Here is a 6,693-nt window from a genome sequence, read left to right as displayed (position 1 = left end):
GAGAGAGAGAGAGAGAGAGAGAGAGAGAGAGAGAGAGAGAGAGAAAGAGAGAGAGAGGAAGGAGAGGACGAGAAAGAGAGGGGAAGGAGAGGACGAGAGAGAGAGAGGGGAAGGAGAGGACGAGAGAGAGAGAGAGAGCGGAAGGAAGAGAGGAAGGGAGGGAGGGAGAGAGGGAGGGAGAGGGGGAGGAAGAGGGAGAGGGAGGGGAGGAGGAGAGAGGGGGAGAGGGGAAGAGGGGGAGAGGGGAGAGGGGGAGAGGGGAGAGGGGGAGAGGGAGGGGAGGAGGAGAGGGGAAGAGGGGAAGAGGGGGAGAGGGGGAGAGGGGGAGAGGGGGAGAGGGGGAGAGGGGGAGAGGGGGAGAGGGGGGAGAGGGGGAGAGGGGGAGAGAGTGAGAGGGGGAGGGAGAGGGGGAGGAAGAGGGAGAGGGAGAGGGAGATTAGTAGTAATGAAAATAGGGATTACATGATGCAAGGGGCAGCCTTGGAGTGTGCAACACAGGAGAATGATCTATGGGTGGTAATGCCATAAAAAAAAAATTGATGTCCCAAAGTCTTTACAGAGTGGTGGTGCTACTGAAGCAGTTTCTTGGCAAGGGTGACACTGAGTGGTTTGCCATTACCTTCTGAGCATTGTTTGTCTATGCTCTGTCCTTTAACCACTGAGTGGCAAGCAAGGTAGCAGCACATACAATTTCAAAAGTTTTTTTTGTGTGACTTGGCTGGGGTTCAAACCACCAACCTCCCAGACTCAGAGAAGAACCAGCTAACCATTACACTTCCACATGCTTGTGGTAATGCCATCGGTTGAGCTAATAGATTTTCAGGTTGTATTTGTTGGGGAATAAATTATAACTCAAAAGAGGTAGTGTTAATACAGTACAGGAATCTAGTGATGCTTCATCAATAACATGGTGTTCAGATTTGGTCACCACATCTCAGGAAGCTGACATTTAGAGAGTACAGCATAGGGCTACCAGTTTGATTCCGGAGCTAGCCAGATTAAGCTATGAGGAACGGCTGAAGGAGACGGGAGTTTATACATCAGGGGGCGATCACAATGTGATCTGATAGTGATATTTAAGACAATGAAAGATGCAGACAAAATAAGTGCAGAAGAGTTCATCAGCAGAATAGAAAGTGGTAGTACCACAAGCCATAGCCTGAAATTAAAGAGGAGAGTCAGGACAGTAATAAGGCAGGGTCTTTCAGTCAGACAGTAGTTATTGTATTGAATGATCTCCATGGAAAGGTAGTGGCAGCAGAAAGAATAGATAGGTTTAAAGTAGGATTAGGTGGGTATCTAGAAGCATTGGGTATTGAGGGGTATGTAGATATTGGCAGGACTGGTTGGTAGTTTAGCCATGTATGGGTGATTGTGATGTCTGTGAAATGAAAGGGTCTCATAAAAAAGGGAATGTGCTCTCAGTGTATGCTCAGTCCTCACCCCTTCAATCCCACCCACCAAAAATCCATTAATTAATTAATTAATTAATACATTTTGGTGATATTCCTTTATCTGCTCCATTGTGCTCCTCCTCACTCCTCCAGGGAAATTTGGTCAATAAACTGATTGATTGAATGAATCAATGTGGTGTTGAAGAAGCACAAGCATGATGACCCAAATGATCTCCTCGTGTGTCCTCATGTTTATGGGGATTATATGGAGAGCTGTCATTGCTGAAGAGAGCAGCAAAATAGTTCTCTCGACTTTGAGTCTACGAGTCAGGGAAGTCATGTTGCACAGACTTGTCCAATTATCTTCTCACATAGACAGTTGTTGTAGTCGCACGTCCATCCATCCATCCATTGGGACCATAGTCTGTGCAGAGCATTGGTGCTGCCTAAGCAGTCTCTGGGCTATTGGGCACAATCCTGGGCAGGTCACCACTCCAACACAGTACAACCCTGACAGGTAGAGTCAACCCCACCTGGTATTAATTCAACAGCCAAGCAGGATTTGAACTCAGGATTCTTAAATCCCAAGCCCACCACCCTAGCCATGAAGCCAACACCAAACATACAAGTGCATCGTATTGCTGCAAGGATGACGGATATGAGGAACACGTTTGAAAATCCATGTGACCTTGCTCACCGTCCAATTTCTGGGAGGTGATCATGCCCTGCGGAGGTGTTTTTCACTCCCACCCATTTCAGGAATGCACAATAAAAACCTCCGTTTTCATTCAAACGTCGCTTTTGTCAAGACTTGTCGGCATTTATACCGGATAACAAATCGAAGCAAACACGACCCTTTTATTCTCTTAGCCTTTCATCTTACGCGCTTGTGGTTGTGGGTGGTGTCTGGAAATTATGTTTACAGTCGGTGTTCAGGTGACATTTTCCAAAAACGTTTTTTGAATTCGAAATAACTTCACCTGCGCTTGCTTTATGTCTTTTGAATGATGTAATGTTCTCTCTTTGATATTGTGCCCTTACCCTTCTGACATCACCATGATTCGCTCCAAGAGTCACTCCCACCAGCATGCCCATCACTCCAGCACACTCCTGTTCATTTAAAATGTCGTCTTCGAGGCACTGTTGAGTGATTATTGTTCAAAATCATGCAAAAGAAGAAAGAGCAGGTGAGTACAATTTCTGATGATGCGAAAAAGTTTGACAATTGAACTTGAGGATTCGCCTCCTGGTTTGATATGTGGCAGATGTGCAAACACAAACCAAATCTTATTTCAGCCAATCGCATCACCAGATCACATCACAAGAGGTATGGGATTGTAGGTAGTATCCTTGAATTATCCCGGTCTGTTCATCACGGTTGAGTCCAACTTAACTTTTAAAAACTAGTCCTGCTTCTACATCAAAGACTTGTTTCAAGAACCTTTGGCTCCAGCAATATCTGTCCAAACTATTTTAGAATGTGTTGACTTTCTTAGCCTCCATAATTTCCTGTGTAAGACTGTTCCAATAAATAATCAACAAGCCTCTGGCTGAAAAATGTTTTTCTTCCGTCCAGTCTGGAACAGCTCTTGAACAGCTTCCAAGGATGTCCTCTCGTGATCAGATTACTCGCTGCTACAAAGAAGTGATCAGCTGGAACTCAGAGATTTCCATGCAATATTTTGAACACAGTGATCATGTCACACCTGTGTTGACGACCAGCCTGGTGTGTTGGTTTCGTGGTTATGGTGGTGGCTTGGCATCCTAGGGTCCTGAGTTTGAGCCCCGTTGGCCACTGAATTAACACCAGGGGGGTTGACTCAACCTGTCATCCTTCCGAGGTCGGCTAAATGAGCACCAGTATACTGGTAATAGGAGCACTGCATCAGTGGCATTGGGGGCCACGGCCCTAACCAATGATGCAACCAGCATCCAAAAAGGCAGCGCACAGTGGGAACGTGTGTTGACGTTAATAGAGGTGAGAGTTGATTGAGAATTTTTAGTCTTTGTTGATAAGATCCATCTTTGTTGACAAGGTCCACGATGTGACCCTCGCAATAAAAACGACTTTGATTTAGTTTTCTAAACTCTCCTTGGATTATGATGAAACGCTACGTCTCCCTCAACATTTTGACGAGCGTTTTTACCTGCGACGTGTGACAGGTCTACAAGAGCTCCTACACTGGTTGTTGTTGTTGTGGTTTTTGTTGGGGATCCATTTTCGAAATGTGCATCCATTGGTTGGACACCTGCCAGACCTCACCCACATTTGTCACTTGACTCCACCGACCATGACACTTAGACGAAATATTGCCACCATCTTGGTTTTCTGATGGGCCTAAGACATCAGGCCTGTTGACCTCTGCTGATTGTACACTGCCCAGATTTGTTGCGTCAGATTTCCATTGGCTTTATTTTGGGCCGAGTGTCTCCACGATGAGGGACCTCCAAAAATCTAATCTCTAAGACATCAGGCCTGTTGACCTCTGCTGATTGTACACTGCCCGGATTTGTTGCGTCAGATTTCCATTGGCTTTGTTTTGGGTCGAGTGTCTCCACGATGAGGGACCTCCAAAAATCTAATCATATGTCGAATAAATATCGTTAGTAAGGTTTAATCAAGCCCGTCAGCACGCAAGGTACGTACCTCCCTAAAGCCGTTCCAGTGGTAATTTAATTAAACATCATCTGATTTCCATTGGCTTTGTCACTCACGATGCGGTCTGCATGAGTCGTTTGATACCTCTTCCACAACTGAGTAAAATGTGTTTCATTCATGAGTAAAACTGCACCACCACTTGGTGAAAGTTGTCTGCTCAATTTACATGTTCATTTTGAAAGTCCCCCACCCCCACCATCTTTTATGTACAATTTATTTGTTCTTCGTCAAATAAATGTACTGTCCAGTAAACTAAAAGTGTCAACGAGAGGTCCCCACATCCACCCATGATTTGCGTACGCATAGGGGGCTGTTGATAAATTACATCATGATTGGGGGGTGGCAGGGTGGAGCTGGTGTGGATGTTCAGAGTGTTTCCAGTGGAGTTACGTTACGTAATGTTTCCAAATAAATTGTGGGAAATTGCAGCGCGTCGTACTGCATTGCATTGATGTCGCAGGTTGTGACCACAGTGCGGTCATTCTTGCTATTAATTACAAATAAATGGATTACTGGAGTTATTGCCAGGTTAGAAACTTTTCTCGACCGCACTGATGGTGAAGAGGGATTGATAACCTCCACCATCGAAGGTGGAAAGAGGTTATGTTTTCACCCCCCCCCCCTTTCTGCCTTTCTGTGTGCAGGATATCTCAAAAAGTTGTGAACGGATCCAGATGAAATTTTGTGGACAGGTTGGGTGTGTGACAAGGAAGAATTGATTCGATTTTTGGTGAAGATCCGAATCTGGATCTGGATAGGAGAATTATTTAATTTTTAAAGTGATTCTTCACCATTGAGAAATAGAGCCAAAAACGATATAATACTGTATATAACATTATATTTCAAAAATGTATTGGGCCCGATATGTTCTCGTGGATCATGGATTACATGGTGGAGGTATGCGCTCTACTGAGTGGTTAGATTCCCGACTTGACTATAAACTGTCAGGTTGGTGTTTCATCACAAAGTGCTCCGTCCTCCGGATTGAGGTTAAGCTCGGTGTCCCATCCGCTTGCATTAATTGGATGTTAAAGATACTACGGTGTTCTTTTGACAAAGTGTAGGCGAGGTATTTCTGATACTGGGGCTAAATTTCAGCCGTAACCTAAAGGGGGCACTGTATCCGTGGTATCCAATTTGGTCTTGGTTAACACCAGGGTTGCATTCCTGGAAAGTATGACTTAAAACTATACTGGACTGTATAGCGAAACGACTTAAAACGAATCCATTTTCCCATAAAAGCCGAATTATAAATGCTTGTTACTTTCTTTGGGAATATTTTCTCTAATAATAGACAATATAAGTTGATATACACATACATATTTCAATGTTATTTTAATATAATGTATAAATAACGTACACTCGGCAGATATGGTTGTGAAACTTGCTTATAGTGTGGTGGATTTATGGGACGAAAAGGCAGGTTCGTCTACCTCTTCATCCACCGATGAAACTGTTGGTGAAACTGGATGTGTAGAGTCTTGTGGCAATTCTCTTCCTTCTTTGGTTCGACCGTTAGGGAATTTATCCAAAGCCTGTTGGACCAACTTTTTTTTCTTCTGCTGATAAAAGTCTGTGTAATAGTTCATAGCATCAGCCTCTAATCACTTGTTGGGTGTTTTTGACTCAAGTTTGGCGGAGGAGAGAGGCTTGAGGTAGAAGACACTCCGTGGAGCGAAACGGTTTACCCCACGACTCTAAGTAGTTCGCTTGGCACATGACTCCAAATCGGACGTCGCATTGTTGCAACTTAAAAGTGGAAAGTCGTGACTTGTAGCGAATCTCTGTTCGGTTCTTAATCAGGGGCATTAAAGCAAAATGTCAACTGGAGCGACGAGATACAGGGCGGACCTGTAATTGCCTCCTCCTCTCAAACTCTTCAATAATTCCTGGTCTAACCAGCACAGGATACTAGTGAACCATGAATATTTTAATTTATAATAATTATCAGCATAGAATATGAACTTGGCATGGCTCGACTTAAAGTATAACCAAAACACCTGCACATAATGGCCTGCCGTAGTGAAAAAAATATCAAAAACAGTAATATTTGTATTTGCAATGAAGTACAAGGTGGGAGAATACCCTTGAAGTCCTGCGGTTTACAGCTGTTAAATATTACTATTGATTACACTGGCCTGCGTAATTTCAGAGGTCTAGGTTTTCTCAATGGTTCTCATATGTTTTTTGCATGCTGAGTTTAGAAATGTATCTCATTTCGCTCAATCAGGTGAAGTTTTTATGCTATCTCAATTTTAAGGAAAAAAAAATAATCAAAATTTTTGTTTTTTTAATTAGCATTTTTTTAAAATTCAAAATCAGACTTACATTGACAGAAAATGTACAAACTAAATATAAAATGACGCACAAGTACCGTGAATGTGAAATTCGACATTAAAAAGACGAAGGAAAACAATTAATACGGAATAAATGGCTGGAGCGACTGAAGTTGGGTGTTGCCAGAAACAACGATTTATCTATATTTTTCTGAAATTGAAATGAAAGTAATTGAGAAGGCACTTTCTTCCACATTAAGTGTACTTGTGTGTCATTATATGTATAGTTTGTACATTTTCTGTCAATGTAAGTCTGATTTTGAATTTTAAAAATGCTGAATAAAAAAACAAAAATTTTGATTTT

The 6,693-nt window shown here is 43.0% G+C and overlaps 1 protein-coding gene and 1 long non-coding RNA gene across 4 annotated transcripts in view; one reads left to right on the top strand and one right to left on the bottom strand.

Annotated features, from left to right (window-relative positions):
- Window positions 1-6,294, top strand: part of LOC147011723 (uncharacterized) — a 26,129-nt gene extending 19,835 nt beyond the window's left edge. Inside the window, exons 3-4 of one of the 2 annotated variants that reach the window (XR_015051657.1) lie at window positions 1,548-2,581; window positions 2,971-6,294. This is a non-coding gene — a long non-coding RNA (uncharacterized LOC147011723). Of the gene's footprint in view, window positions 1-1,547 lie in introns of both variants that reach the window. The other variant, XR_015051656.1, reaches the window with a different exon arrangement.
- LOC147011722 (mechanosensitive cation channel TMEM63B-like) overlaps window positions 1-6,693 on the bottom strand; it is a 192,780-nt gene that overhangs the window by 160,813 nt on the left and 25,274 nt on the right. The window lies entirely within an intron of this gene.

Source organism: Eptatretus burgeri, chromosome 15 (genome assembly GCF_056783735.1).
Source record: "Eptatretus burgeri isolate ZD-2024b chromosome 15, Ebu_testis_v1, whole genome shotgun sequence".
Classification (NCBI taxonomy): Eukaryota; Metazoa; Chordata; class Myxini; order Myxiniformes; family Myxinidae; genus Eptatretus; species Eptatretus burgeri.
This window is presented reverse-complemented; position numbering and strand designations above follow the sequence as displayed.